The sequence below is a fragment of the Sarcophilus harrisii genome, chromosome 2 (genome assembly GCF_902635505.1).
Source record: "Sarcophilus harrisii chromosome 2, mSarHar1.11, whole genome shotgun sequence".
Classification (NCBI taxonomy): domain Eukaryota; kingdom Metazoa; phylum Chordata; class Mammalia; order Dasyuromorphia; family Dasyuridae; genus Sarcophilus; species Sarcophilus harrisii.
In genome coordinates, this window is record NC_045427.1 from 35,674,645 (window position 1) to 35,691,238 (window position 16,594).

The 16,594-nt window shown below is 38.3% G+C and overlaps 1 long non-coding RNA gene across 1 annotated transcript in view; it reads right to left on the reverse strand.

The window, feature by feature from the left end:
* The window catches only part of LOC116421268, a 71,888-nt gene that overhangs the window by 52,424 nt on the left and 2,870 nt on the right, over nucleotides 1-16,594 (reverse strand). Inside the window, exon 2 of the long non-coding RNA XR_004231569.1 lies at nucleotides 13,985-14,120. This is a non-coding gene — a long non-coding RNA (uncharacterized LOC116421268). The remainder of the gene's footprint in view (nucleotides 1-13,984; nucleotides 14,121-16,594) is intronic.

The following is a 16,594-nucleotide window of genomic DNA, read 5'->3' on the forward strand; positions in this document are numbered from 1 at the left end:
TCAGGGATTGCTTCAGGAAAAAAAAAAAAAGTTGTAGCCTTCCCAAATCCCAAAAGATTGGAGCCAGATAAGAGAGAAAGTATCCCTCCTCCTCCTTTTGTTTTCACCTTCAACCTCCAAGTTGACTTTAAACCACTAATTTCTTTAAGTATGTTTATTTAATAAATTACAATATCCCTCTTCACTCTGTATAATGAACAACCAATCCACTTCCAACTTGTCCATAAAAATAGTATGGACATTTAAATCATATGAATTTGTCCAATGCAATATATCACTGACCTATTAAGATTTTTTTCCTACCAAAAAAAAAAAAAAAAAAAAGCAATGAAGTTAGCCTAGCACTTGGAAGGAGAGGTCTGAAGGTACCAATAAATTCTGTCAGTGTTAAATTTTTGCGTATGGTCAAACTTGTTTGCCTTCAACTGCAAAGACAAAATTAAAACACCACAAAGATTTAATTTTTCCTATTGGTGTGAATGCATCAGAAGAATGTGACATTATATGAATTATCACAAAGAAGGTCTAACAATTAAAATAATTAAAACAATTCAGAAATTGACTGGCCCTAACACCAAAAAAAAAAATTTTTTTTTTTTTAATATTAACTGCTATATGAAAATTTGACTCTGGGCAATATATAAGAATACTAGAATTTGATTCTGGTGCCTCATTATGGCAAGGAACTTCCCAAGGCTGGGTTCTGAAAGATTGTGTCAGAAGAGTCAGCTTCTTCCAGAGCCCCAGTCTGGCATGGGCCCAGTGCAGTTCTGGTCATGTTGTTCATAACATACATGTTCATAACATGTTCATAACATAACATAAGTTCCATGGAATATGGTACCAATTAATCACTTTGGGGGAAAGGTGCTTGTCAGGAAATTGGGGGTTAAGTGACTTGTTCAGGGTCATGCAGCTAGTAAGTGTTAAGTGCTCTGAGGCTGGATTTGAACAGGTCCTCCCAACTCCAAGGCAAATGCTCTATCCACTGCACCATCTAGCTGCCCCCTTCCAATTAATTACTGATTGCCAAAAAATTTTTTTTTGGTCTCAAGATCCCTTTACATTTTCAGAAGTGATTGAGAATCCCAGAGAACTTTTGTTTATGTGGATTATGTGTATTGATTTACTGGAAATGGAATAGAAATGGAAATTAATCATTTTGATATTTATTTATTTTTAATAACAGTAAGCCCAATTGTTTCAGTCACATCTGACTCTTTGTGAATTTACTTGAGTTTTCTTGTCAAAAATACTGAAGTGGTTTGCCATTTCCTTCTCCAACTCATTTTACAGAGCAGGAAAGTGAGGTAAACAGAGTTAAGCAAGTTGCTCAGGATCACAGTTAGAAAGTATTTGAGGCTTCCTGACTGTATGCTCAAAGCTCTATTTACTAGACTAGCTAGCTGCCCATGGCCATTGTGTTACCATGAATAACTTTTTATTTGAAATGCTGGGCAGTTTAGTTCGAGAAGGACTTCAGGGTCTGGTACCTTATCCTGCCAGGTGATCTTCACAATCTTCCAAAGACAATTCAAATGCAAGTGATTCAGTTTCCTGGCACAGTGCAGGTATACTATCCAGACTTCACAGGCATACAATAATTCTTATCTGCTTCTGCATTAAAATCTGAAGCAATATATTGTTTTGATTGACATATACAAAGACAGTCCAGCCAGATATGTAGTTGGAAAAAAGAGAGGAGTATTTTAACAGGCAAATGATGTCTTAGAATTATTGTCAAAATAGTTTTGACCCCATGGACTCCCTGAAAGGATCTCCAGAAAGCTGGGGATCACCCTCTGAGAATGGCAACTGTGCATCAATAGGCTTCACAAAGAACAACACACACAGTGGTTGCTCAGCAATAATTCACTGCTGATGGGAATCTATAGCAGGACTTCTTAAACTTTTTCCACTCACGACCCTTGTTTATCAGAAAAATTTCTGTGATCCCCAGGTATTATATAAAACTGATAAATTATAAATTTGTGGCCATAAGCCATAGATTAAGAGGCTGGGATTTATAGAATAGATTGAAATAATGGGAATATATCCTTTTCTTAAAAAGGCAAAAGCTATTTCACAAATATTTTAAGACTTTCAATGGATTCAAAGTAAACACCCATAGCTCCAACTCATCTTCAAATAACATAAACTCCAGGCTCTTTGTCATTATAGTTGCCCCCTTCGAACACTCTCAGATGATTGATGATTTCCTTCACAAAATGTGACACGCAAAACACATGAAATATATTCTAGTCAGGTCAGAGGATGCCAGAATCATTCCTTCTTTCTGGGCATTTTGGGGACTGTGTCACACATATCGAGCTTGTGGTTGACCAAAACCCCTAGGTTTTTTTCAGACAAACTGCCATCTGATCATTCCTCCCTCATTTTGTACTTATGAAATCAATGTTTTAAAATCCAAAAAAACCATAAGCTTTATATTTATCCTTAAGTTTCACTTTATTAAATTGAGACCAATGTACTGGCCAACAACATCTTTAAATTCTGATCCTATCTTTCTAGGTCTCCTCTGTCATAGCAAATTGATCACTGCTGTCTATGCACTTATTGAAGTAATGAATAAATATATTAAAGAAGAGTAACCCTGAAGCACTTTGCAGTTCACATATTCTACCTAAAGCTTGATGCAAAGAACCCACCTTAAGCATTTTCTTGTGTTCTCAGAAAGCCTTGGCTTGAGATGATGTGATTTGGCCAAGATCCCAAAAGGAGTCTGTGTTGTGGATTTTTTCTTCTTACAACAGCAGATGGAGCACCCATGGACAAAAAACCATGAAATTCTTTTTTTCTCAATTGTATTTTACTTTTCCAAATACATGTAAAGATAGTTTTCAGCATTCATTTTTGTAAGACTTTGTTTTCCAAATTTTTCTCCCTTCCTTCCTTGCTTCCCCTCTCCCCAAGAGGGGAGCAATCTGATTTAGATTAAATATATACAATCCTTTTAAGCATATTTTTATATTTGTCATGTTGTACAAGAAAAAATCAGACCAAAAGGGAAAAAAATCATAAGAAAAAAACAAACAAAAAGGTGAAAATATATGCTTTAAAACCACATTCAGTCTCACATCTTCTAACTCTCCTATCCCAGTTCTCTCTCTGAATGGGATGGAATTTTCCATCCTAAATCTAGTGGAACTGAATCACTGCATTGTTAAAAGTGCCAACTCCATACAGTTGATCAACCCACAATCTTGCTGTTAGCTTTTCTGAAATCATCCTGCTGGTCGTTTTTAATAAAGGGATAATATTCCATTACATTCATATACCATAATTTATTCAGCCATTCTCCAATTGATGGGCATCCACTCAGTTTTCAGTCCTTTGCCGCTACAAAAGGAGCTGTTACAAACATTACTTGGCTGTCTCTGCAATTTAACCTTCCTATCCTTTACACACAAGGAATAGCATATCCATCAGCATTACATCTTTGGAAATGTAGGTCCTCTCATGTCAAGATCTAGTATTTCCCTATCAAGCACCTAGACGGGCACGGGATGCTGCTTAGGGACTCTCCCAGTCTCCTACATTGCTAACCTTTGGGGGATATGACACAGAAGGGTTCATTTTTTCCCATTCTTCCATCTAGAGAAGAAGGTGAACTGACATTTATGAATTACATAACACCCATGGCTTTAAAAAAAGAACTCTCTGGAATAATGGCAAGGAATATAGGTTTTAATAAGAATCTAATAGACGGAGAAATCAAATATCCCACCCCTTAGTGGGTATCCCTCTTCTCTTTTCTCTCTCCCAGTGATCTCATCAGCTCCCATGAATTTGATTATCATCATTATGCAAATGATTCCCACATTTTATAAATATATATATGCATGTGTATATGTATAATAATATAGATATATATGTGTGTGTGTGTGTGTGTGTGTGTGTGCATATGAGTTCTAGTCTCTCTCTCCTGAACTCTAGTCCCACATTACCAGTTCCCTTTTGGGAATTTTGAAGTGGATGTCCCATAAGCATCTCAAACTCAATATGTATAAAACAGAAACCATTATTTTCCAAAGAGATTTCCTCTTCCAATCTTCCAAACTTTCCTATTGTCAAGGGAACCACCATTCTTCCAATCACCCAGATTTGTAATCTTTGTGGCAGCCAGTTTAAAGTCAGCAAGACGTCTTCAAGAATTAAAATCTGGCCTCAGACACTAATTGTGTGACCTTGGGCAAAGTACTTAATCCTGTTTGTCTCAGTTTCTTTATCTGGAAAAGCAAACCAGTATTTTTGCCAAGAAAAGCCCAAATAAGGTCACAGAGTCAGACATAAGTGATATGACTCAACAGCTAGCTGATGCCATGAATAGAGTGCTTAACCTAGACTCAGAAAGATCTAAAATCAAATGCTGCCTCAGACACTTTCTGATTGGGGGCTCTGGACAAGTCACTTGACTTTTCTCTGCCTCAGTTTCCTTATCTATAAAAAGGGGGTAAAAATAGTATCTTTGTCCCAGAGTATCTGAGACAATAAAATGAACACTGGAACTCTCTCTCTCTGTTTCTCTCTGAATCTCTCCCTTCCCACTCCCTTTCCCTTCACATATTATCTTTTCTACCTCTAGACAGTCTTTCATTTTATTCCACTTCTCTCTCTTTCCATAACCACCCCTTTGGTTAGCCCTCCTCATCTCTCACCTAGTCTCCCTACCTCAAATATGTTTCCATTCCAGCCCATCCTTTACATAGCTGCCAAAGTGGTTTTTCTAAAGTACAGATCTGAATGTATCACCCTTTCTCCTAACTTAACAAACTTCAAAGGTTCCTCATTATCTCTAAGAGCAAAAATAAAGCTTTTTGCTTTAGCATTTAAAGAGCTTCACAACCTGGTTTACTTTTTCATTTTTCTTATCTGTGACTCCCCTTGCACATCTTCAATGACCTGGCCATACTGATGTCTCTCTGCTACAGCACCCTCCATCTCCAACCTCCATACCTATTCATGGGCTCTACCCCATGCTTGGAATATTCTTCCTCCTCACCTTTGCCTCTTGGAAATCTTGACTTCCTTTCAAAATCAGCTCAAACTTCTGGAGGAGGCCTTTCCTGGTCTCCAAAGCTGCTGCAAGTCTTTCCTCTAAGGTTATCTTCTACAGCTCTGTACATATTGTAGGTACCCAGTCATTAACATATCATCTTCCCAATTAGAATTTATCAATACCCAGAGAAGGAAATGATTGTATCCAAACCCAGTGAAGCATTCTCTCTTTATCTCTCTTTCTCTAATTTAATTTTTCTTGAGGGTTTTTATTTTCATTATGGGGGAGATCTATGGTTTTTTCCCCACAACTTTACTTTTATGGAAATGTTTTGTATAATTTCACAAGTGGTTTCTTAATTGTGGGTGGGGATAAGGAAGAGAACCTAGAACTCAAAAACTTTAAAAACAAACATAATTTTTTTTTGTTTTGAATGTAACTAGGAAAAAAATATTAAATAAATTAATTTTAAAAATAAAAACAACTAGAATTTAAATTTTCTTTTTCTTTTTTGCTTTTTATTTATAAGATATATGCATGGGTAATTTTTCAGCATTGACAACTGCAAAACCTTTTGTTCCAATTTTTTCCCTCCTTCCCCCCACCCCCTCCCCCAGATGGCAGGTTGACCAATACATGTTAAATATGTTAGAGTATATGTTAAATACAATATATGTATACATGTCCATACGTGTATTATTTTGTTGTACAAAAAGAATCGGACTTTAAAATAGTGTACAATTAACTTGTGAAGTAAATCAAAAATGCAGGCAGATAAAAATAGAGGGATTGGGAATTCTATGTAATGGTTCATACTCATTTCCCAGAGTCATTTTGCTCAGTGTAGCTGCTTCAATTCATTACTGCTCTATTGGAACTGATTTGGTTCATCTCATTGCTGCAGATGGACACATGCATCAGAATTGATCACCGTAGAGTCTTGTTGTTGAAGTGTATAATGATCTCCTGATTCTGCTCATTTCACTCAGCATCAGTTCATGTAAGTTTCTCCAGGCCTTTCTGAAATCATCCTGGTGGTCATTTCCTACAGAACAATAATAGTCCATAACATTCATATACCGCAATTTATTCAGCCATTCCCCAATTGATGGGCATCCACCCAGTTTTCAGTTTCTGACCACTACAAAGAGGGCTGCCACAAACATAGAATTTAAATTTTCTGAGAAGAAATGGATTGGGGTTTTTTCCTATCCTTGTATCCTCAGCATTTAGCACAGTGCATGTAATATACTAGAGTCAGTAGATCAATAGCCATTTATTAAGCATATGTCAGCCAGATGATGTAGTGCATACAACTTGACTGGGAGTCAATAAGACGACTTCAAATCCTTCTTCAAACACTGACTAGCTGTAGGACCCCGAACAAATCATTTAATCTTTCTATGCCTCAATTTCTCCATCTGTAAAATGAAGCAGCACTACCTTCCAGAGTTTCTGTGAGGATTAAATTTGATAGCATGTGTTAAGTACTTCACAAACCTTAAAGCACCATAAAAATGCTAACTGGTAGTTGTAGTCATGAGTATTTTAACAAGTGCTTATTGATTGGTTGAACAAGATTTAGAGGTGCCACGATTTATAAAGTCTGCTGTTTCACAACTTTATTCTGTGATTTTTATTCCCTTCACTTGACATAAAAACAGGAGATTTCTAATTTTCACCAAATCAGTGCATTCGACAGAAAGTGGACTGTGGCTGAAAGGAGAGCTGAAAGTTTGACCCTTGTATCTGCGTGAATTCAACCAGGAGACAGATTTCTGAGTCCCACTTTAATTCCTTGTAGGGCGAATAAAAAGCAGGGAGTCCTTTTCTGACTAGCCTGGTGATGTCCTTAAGTGGGCTACTGTTGCAGGGAAGTCATGGCTAAGATCCCCATCCTGGCCTCGGATGCTCGTTGCTGCTCCCTGCTGGTAGACCCCTGAACTGCACCTATTATGTAATCCCTTACGGCAACTCCTTCATTTTATAGATGAGGAAAAACTCCCTCATTTTATAGATGAGGAAAGTGCGTCCCAGAAAAGTGAAGTGGATTGTCCAAAGTATACACAAATAGGAAATGGAATTATCGAGTCCAAGTCCCTGACACTACCCATTTTGCCTGAGCGGGGACGCCACAAGGAGAGAACGGGACAAGGAAGAAGACAGGCGAGGTAATATTTGTAAAGAGCTTTAAACCTTCCGCAAGCAAGACAAATAGAACACAAGCTCATGGGAAGTGGGGATTGCTTCGTTTTCTGGACTTGTCTATCCGGAGACTAGCACAGTGCGCGGCAGGCAGCTTTGTATGAGACCCGGCAGACCTGAAGAGCTTATCTTCTGTCCTCAGGGAGCCGAGGAAAGTCTGAGAGTCAGCTGTGGCTGTCCATGGTGCTGAATCCCACCCCAGCCCCACTCCCCACCCCTTAAGCAATTCTCCCATCCTCTCAGAAAAAGACTGACCTTTACCTAGAACAGAGCTTCCTAACCTTTTTCTGTCCTCATAAGCCCTTGGATTTCAGTAAACCTTCCTGCACTTCCTTTTCAATATTAAAAGAAATAAACTCTACTGTTTTCTATACATAGGCACATACAAAATAAAATAATTAAAGTCTGTGAGCACATTCAGGAAGAATGGGATATACTTCAAGTGCACTCCAAAAATGTTGTGACTAATGTGCTTTCCCACAGCAGCAGCAGAGATCCTGTCCTGTCCTGCCTGGCTCCATCTACCAATGTCTAGTGTTTTGTTGTTTTGGTTTTTTCCTGATGTTCCCCAGTGTATAAGAGCAGTGCTGCATGTAGTTCCTTGTTCCACCACCCCAATATAGCGAGGTAGGTGGGTGCTGTAAATTGTGATCTATTTTATTCTGAAATTAAAATATGTAAAATAAAATGAATGTAATATCTTTGCAGAAAAAAATGAAAATAATTCCAAAAGCAAATCAAAACATCTCCCATACATTCTTAAGGGAATGTATGCTGTAGGATGGGAACATCTGCACTGGGATAAGTATAGCCTAAGGAAGTGGGGAGAGGAATCAAGAGAAAAGCTTGGCTCCCTATATTTTCTAACATCTTCCTTATCTATAATTCATGTTTTACTTGTTTATTTAATAAAGGTAAGAGATAAGATGGGTTGTGGAACATATGACAGGGAAAGTCATTGTTAACTGATAATTTAACCCAGAGGTAAAGTATAGGAGAAACAATTTCCTTTTCCATTAATAAAAATACATTAACTACTCTACTGATGAAATTCCTACCAAGAGACATGTCTAAAGAGAGATAAAAATTGTTAACCTAATTGAGAAGATGATATAAGTTTGGCTGACATGTTCAGAATACATGCCTACAAGCTAGTTAAAGAATAACTCTTTATGGGAGGGATGAGGGTAAAAAAAACAGTCAATGACAATCTAGGTTACAGCCAAGTTCTGCTTGAACCATTTATGCTGAACCACAACATGCTCAGCATTATTTTCTTTTAGATGATGATTAAATTACAAAAATCGGTGCTTTCTAGGGAGTATCTCAAGACTTAAAAAACTCTCCCTCTCCATTTTCATCAAAGGGCTACCCAAGTTCTCCAGATTTTATGTGAGAAAAAACATCCATTATGACCCCCAAGGAGCTGCAGAAAAACCATTTCTCAGCAGAATATCATGAAATAAATATCTAAGAATCTGCTTTGTGGGAATGCCTCAATAAGGAAGTAAAAAATCAATATGGCATCCATGTACTTTCTACCCAAAAGACATTATGGGTAAATGGAAATAGTATTGAACCTGGACTAAATTTCAAACCTCTATTATACTATTCACAAGGCAAGGTACTAATTCTCCAGCCTTAGCTCCCTCATCTGTAAAATGATGGACTGACTTGGGTGATTTCTAAGATCACTCATCTAACCTCTGTTTGCTTCAGTTACTTCAAAATGTGACATGAGGCAGCTTAGTGTTGTAGTGAATAGAGTACCAGCCCTGAAGTCAGGAGGACCTGAGTTCAAATCTGACCTCAGACACATAAATCTTTCCTGGCTGTGTGACCCTGGGCAAGTTACTTAAACCCAATTGCCTCAGAAAAAAATTATATAACATGAGGATAAATAATAGCAATCATCACTCAGGATTATTATCAGGATTATATATTTATAAAGTACTTAATGTGGTGCTTTAGCACCATAAATAAATACTTATTTTTTTTTTCTCCTTCCACTTCTACAGTCATGAGCCTATGATATCTGGTTGGCTTCTATGACAGTAAGAAACTTGCCACACATGATAATGTTCTTTAAAATTCTATTTTTAGATCCAAATTCTCTTCTTCCCACATCAATACCCTCCAACTGAGAAATCAAGAAAAACAAGACCCAGGCTCAACGAAAACAAATTCTCACATTGGCCAGATTCCAAAAAGCATAACCCTCATTTTGCTCTCTGAGCCCATCAGCCTTCTATCTTGGAATGGTTAGTATATTTCACCATGAGTCCTTCAAAATTCTGGTAAATCAGAGTTACTGTCTTTCAAAGTTGCTTGTCTTTACAATATTCTGTCACTGCATAAATTGTTCTCCCAGTTCTGCTCGCTGTACTCTGCATCAGCTCATACAAGTCTTCTCGGGTTTCTCTGAAAACATGTCCTTCATTATTTTTTACAGCACAGTAACATACATCCACACACCACAATTCGTCCAGTCATTCCCCATTGACAGGTATTCCTCCCGGCTCCCAGTTCTTTGCCACCACAAAAAGAATTGTTATATTTTTGTACATATGGATCCTTTTCCTCTTCATTTGATCTCTGATACCTAGCAGTGAAATCACTGGGCAATAGAGGATGCACAATAGCTTTGGAGACCTTCTAGAACTTTTGGCTTAGTTTACGACACAAATGCACCAACAATGCTGTTGATAATGTTATGCTACCTTTACTCTCTGCAACCTTGATTTAATCAGCAAATAGAGGCCGCCCAAATTAAGTGTTCTGAATGACATAGACATTGTTTAGCATAACCAAAATGTGGCTCTGTTTTGTTTGATTATACTTATTTGTTAAAAAGACATTTAGTTTGTTTATTTTGGGGGATGATATGAAAATAATAGTGATGCTTTTTTTAAAAAAGAGCATTCAAGGAAACATTTTTAAAGTTTTGATTTAAATATATGGTTAGCTATAAATTCCTGGTCAAAAGACAGGCCAAAGTTTGAAAAAGTATAATGACAACCATATTCTTCACAGTTTACAAGAAGTAAATATTTGATTTGCTCCCCAATATCTGAGTCAGATTTGAAAGCTCTTATAATTCCCCACTTTAAAATCCAGACTTTAAGAGTCTAATCAGACTAATACATTGTTGGTGGAATTGTGAATGAATCCAACCATTCTGGAGAGCAATTTGGAACTATGCCCAAAGAGTTATCAAACTGTGCCTAGCCTTTGATCTAACAATGTTTCAACTGCGCTTATATCCCAAGGAGATCATAAAGGAGGGAAAAGAACCCACATGTGCAAAAATGTTTGTGGCAGCCCTGTTTGTAGTGGCCAGAAATTGGAAACTGAGTGGATGCTCATCCGTTGGAGAATGGCTGAATAAGTGATGATAGTATATGAATATTATGGAATATTATTGTTCTATAAGAAACAATGAGCAGGATGATTTCAGAGAGACTTACATGAGGTGATGCTAAGTGAAATGAGCAGAACCAGGAGATCATTGTACACAGAAACAACAAGATTATATGATGATCAATTCTAATGGACATGGCTCTTTTCAACAATGAGATGATTCAGGCCAGTTCCAATGATCTTGTGATGAAGAGAGCCATCTGTACCCAGAGAGAGCACTGTGAGAACTAAGTGTGAATCACAACATAGCATTTTCACTCTTTTTGTTGTGGTTTGCTTGAATGTTATTTTCTTTCTCATTTTTTAAACTTTTTGATGATTTTTCTTCTGCAGCAAGATAACTGTGTAAATATGTATGCCTATAATGAATTTAACATATATTTTTATCATTTTAACATATATTAAATTATATGCCATCCACAGGAGGGGATGGGGAGAAGGGGAAGAAAATTGGAGTATAAGGTTTTTCAAGGGTTAATGTTGAAAAATTACCATTGCATATGTTTTGAAAATAAAAAAACTTCAATAAAAAATTAAGAATCTAGTCAGTACCTGTTCAACTGTCAATGTACAGTGTGATTTTTTTAGCCTAAAGTCCCCTAAAGACACCACAAATCTCAGTACTACCATTTCAACTGGTACAAATCTTAACCTGCGATCCTGTCCTCATATGAGGTCATGCAACTGAATGTGAGGGTCACAAATTATGATTATCAGCAAATGTTTGGTTTGTATACTTGTTTTACATATCTACCTACCTGGGGTTGCATAAAATTTTTTGGGCAAATAAGGGTCTCAAGCAGAAAAAATTTAAGAAGCTCTGACTGAGCTAGTAGACCCAGGAACAGATCTTTACAGACCAAGTCTCTGTCACAGAAAAGTGACCAAACCCTCATTTCTACACAAATCAAAGAACAGGCCCACCAGGCATTAGCAGATCCCACATGTGTCAAGGATGACCAGGGTCTTCTTGATAAAGGACAGGCGGCTTAAGGCAAGCAGGCAGAAGATATTTATGGATCTTATCAGACTGAGTTTTTTCTCCTCAATGCTTATAAGCTCTAGGGGGTTATTTTTTATTATTATTATTATGGACTGATGTACAGATTGCTAAAACTCCAGTTTCTACCTTCAAGTTGTTATTCACAAAACCATTCTATTCTCCCAGGGTTTTCTTATTCATGACGACCCCAGATAGCTATGGAATACCCACTCATCCACTCCATCAAAAAACTGTGTCACTAGTATGTCATTATTGTAACTGAGCCCTTGGCAGAAAAATTGAGGCAATCATCTAGGGACCTGCTGACTTAGGGTCAGTGGGACCAATGGCAAGCAGCTTGTCTTCCTGTCAAAGTAGAACCATCTTCCTTCACAATTTGGAGGCTCCTAAGGATCACCACAGTGTTGTCTAGATGTAGCTAACTTCTATAGTCAGCTCTATAAGATTCTGAGAGGTCACATGTGAGACCAATTCTTCTTGAGAAACTCTTATCAAGGAGCTCACTACACATCACTATTTTAAGTCATGGATTTCATTTGAAGCTTTACAAACTCTAAACTTCTGAAAGGAGGCAGTTTCTGAAAAGAAATTCCCAAATATCCCATCCATAATTGCTCTCCACATTATGAGAGTGCTGTGAAACACCACTAAACCATTCCCCATCTGGGGATCCTGTAGTAATTGCACTCTGAGTAGATCCTCATAATCTTTTAGGAACATTGCTTTTCTGATTCTCTGTGGACGGTTTCTTAGAATAGAAGGGAAGCTTTTATTCCAAAAGCTGAGGTGCTGATGGGCACATGGTGAAGTTTCATAAGCAGCACTTCATGGCTACTTCCTGCCTTCCAGAATAAGAAATCTACCAACTTTTTTTTCCTGTTGTCCTCGTTTGCCCACAACCCGTGCTTTCTCAAGTGCCATCCCAGAAAAAGAGGAAGAGGGAAATGTGAGAACACAGTAATCAACAGCATAGGAGATTAACACGGGAGGAATGAATGTGAGAAAAGAAGTCATTCTGAGGTCCTAATTCTTGAACCTTCTTCTCTGCGTATTTATATGCATCTACCTCCCTTCACTTAACAGCCCTTGTTCAGACCATTGCAACAGATTCTAAATTGGACCTTTTCTTCATCTCTTCCTTCTTCTATCCAGCTTTCACATGATCACCTAGGCTTCTTAAAACAAAGCTGACCCTACTGCCCTCCTATTTAACAAATTCCAATGCTTGCCCTTTCACTACTTTTAAGGTCAAATACCAATTTCTCTATTCAGAAATTTTAGACTTTTCATAACTCAAGCCCTTTTCTGTTAACCCTTAATTCCCATTCACGATTTCCTGTACAAAACTCTTCTATTCTGCCATGAAAATAGAAATGCTCATTTTATTTGGCATTTTAAGTTTGGGATGTTTTTTAAGGAGCACCTGACTCTCCCTCCCAGGTTCTAACTGGTCTCTTTCCTGTTCTTCCCACAGTACACCCTGTGGATCTCCCATCTCCATTCTTTGCAAATGTACTTGCTTCTCATGTCCGGGTTTTAGAATCCCTAGCTTTCATGCATCTTGACCACTCATCTAGTGGCCTTTGAGACCTTTTAGACCTAGATCTTTTAATAAAAAGCCAAACTTTTTCCCTAATCCTTCAAAAGATTTGACACTTCATCAGTGTACATATTATCCCCTCACTAACAGAAATAATCTCCATACTTTAGGATCACAGTAATGTGAAGGTCATCTCTGGTCATCCTGATCTGTATCTTACCACTGAGCCATATGGCTTAAATCCAACTCAAATTGCCTGTCATTCCATCATCTCACTGATGTCAGGGTCCTTTTCAAGAAGGAAGGACAAATAACCTTTGTGAGTAGAGCTGCCCCCTTGGGAAACCAACTGGAAGTGGTCAATTGAGCAACACCTGCTTGCTGGCTTATCTTTTTTTCCTTCATTGCTTCATTTCTTTCTTATGGTCCTCTTTAAGAACAAAAGACAAAGAGCAGCAGCATAAATGTAAGGCAGCTAAGTGGTACACAGTGACACACCTGTAGTCAAAAGGATCTAAACTCAAATCCAGCTTCATGCATTTCTTGGTTGTGTGACCTTGGCCAAGTCCCTTCATTCCATTTATCTGAGTTTCCTCATCTATAAAATGAACTGGAGAAAGAAAAAGCAAACCACTTCTGTATCTTTGCCAAGAAAACTCCAAATGGGCTCACAAGAAGTCAGAAGTGACTGAATAGCAGCAGCAAGAGCCTAAAATTAAACTTGGAACAGACCTTAGAACCTGGTCTCGTCTTTTACAGATGAGGGAACTAAAATTAAAATCCAGAAATTTTGTACCTGGCCAATGCTCACATAAGTGAGATTCAAACCCAAGTCCTTTCACTTGGAATTCATCATTCTTTCTGCTGCATCTCTGATTCCCCATCTGCCTTAGCTTTGCCCCAAAATTCATCACTTGGCCAAAGCTCTGGTACTGTGAAGAGAAAAAGAAAAGAAAAAACTCATGTTGGTATAATGCTTTACAGGGCTTCTCAACTTTGTAGACAGTATTATTTCCATTTTATATATCAAGACAATTGAGTTTCAGAGAGGTTGTAATATTGATGCAGGTTATGGTCCCTTTAAGAATTGATTTATTCCTTTCTTTCTGATTCTCAATCCCTCCTAGTGGATGCATTATCAATCCAGGACCTTTGATTCACAAATCCTGGTCCCTTTGAATTCCAATAAAAGATCCGGGCCTGTCCCAGCCCCCACCCAGATCTGAGCCAACTTGGGCTGTCCCAGCCCCCATTCTAATGATCTGCTCAGGTTTCCCAACCCCCATCAAGCAAACTCAAGTGCCCACTGAAAGCCAAAAGGAGCCATCCTGAGACTCCACAGGCCCCTTTAACTGAAGGTCTCATTATAAAAGAGGTAAGCTGGAATCCTCTCTTTGCAGAGGTTTCAAACATGGCAGCCTTATGCCTGGCATGCCAGGGATCTCTGTCTGCTGGAATCCTGTTTCCGGTGCCTTCTGATCTCTACCTTCACCTATTTCCTTAACTAGACTTTAACCTTACTTCGAAACCCCATAATAAACCTCTTCTTTGTGCGGCTTCTAGACCTCATTTAACTCCGTATCCTTGTGCCGAATCCAAAGGGGTTGCAGGGGAGCTCTTTTTGACTCCCTGTACCCCGAACCTGCCACTAGACCTCAATTAAACCCTAATTTCATTTAGGTACCCCATATCTAGACCTCATCAATATCAGCTAAGACCTGAATTTGTCTTCCTGCCTCCAAATCACCAAGCCACATTGCTTCTCCAAGCTACATCAATCCTTAGAGAGTTAGGATGAGGTCCATAAATAAAGTCTATACCACTAATTATGACCAACTCCTTTTTCCCAAAAATAAAAATGCTAAATTTTTCACTATTTTACATATATTTTATAAACTGAGCCAGCTAAGTAATGCGGTGGATAGAGTACACGCCCTGGAGTCAGGAGAAACTGAGTACAAATTTAGCCTCAGATATTTACTAGCTGTGTGACTTTAGACAAGTCACAACCACACTGCCTCCAAAAAAAAGTGGGGGAGGGACTTGTAAACTCCCTTAATGCTGCCATTTCTTCCCCCATTATTATCTCCAACTTATCCTGTCTCTCTAGTTTCTTTGTGCATTGTCTCCAGAGAGTAACACAAAAAGGGCACTTGATGCCAATTGATTTGACTTTAGGTGATGCAAATTTAAATGCCAGGATATATGTATATCCAATTCAACTTAACTAGTCTGAGAAATAGTGGCTTTATTTTAATATCTTTTGTCCTCACTGGTCACAGCACACAGACAGTAACGTTCTGAAGAGAACCCAACTTTAGACAGGGGCTGAGAGCAGCCTTTTAAACGTGAATAACCAGCCTTTATCAAATAGGTACTAAAGATATGGAATTGTCCCAAATTTGACAAAATTAATCAGCTCCTAAACGAAGTAGCACTATCCTTGGTAGTGAGGCAGACGTGGTTTTAAAAAAAGGGGGGATTACTGCAGATTGGGGGAGGCGGGGCCCTCATAGTCACAAATATTTCCAAAATTGAGTGGAAAATAATTCAGTTCAACATGCTTAACCTAATTCAGATTACTTGGGGATTGGAGGAGAAAAGAAAAATTTAGAACATGGTTTTGCAAAGGTGAATGTTGAAAACTATCTTTTCCAGTATTTGGGAAAAAAAAATTTTTAAAGTAATTCAGGCTGAAAACAAATAGGTTCAGTGTCAGGCTGAATTCATAGATTCACAATGGATTAAGTATATCAGGGGCCTAGTGTTAAAAACAGAGGACAGTAAATACAAATTAGTTCTCTGGAGTAAGCTTAAGGCCCGTGTCCACTGCATCCCACTGTGGACCAATCACTCCTATAGGGCGATGGAGAGCCGTTCCAAAAAGCAGGTTTGAGGTTTTCATTTGTTTGAGGAACAAATATTGAGAAATTTAGGTGAAGACAGATGGCTCAACCTAAAGAGTAAACCACCATGGGATGGACTACCTTGACAGAGTTTCACTTTACTGGAGATCTTCACCTGGAGGATGATGAGGGTGTTAAAAAGCAGCTTTTAGTTCTGGTGTTGGTTGGACCAGCTGACTACGCTGACCCCTTCCAGCTCTAGATGTCAGTGATTCTGTGGCATTGGACTGGAGTCGTTCATTTAGGCTGTCCCATTTCCAGTCCAACTATCACACTCTCAGACCAAGGAACCATCTCACAAACTCTCACAAACAAGTAGAGATCAGTAGTGTCAGCTTATCCCCAAAGCAATATAGCCAAAATTGTCCCAAAGAATGACATCTGGGAGGAGCTTTAGACATTTTTTAGTAGGTTCCCCTTATCTTAAAGAGGGAATATTGAGGTCTAGAAAAGGGATTGGTGGGAATCAATCAGGCCATACCAACTCTCAACCCAGTGTT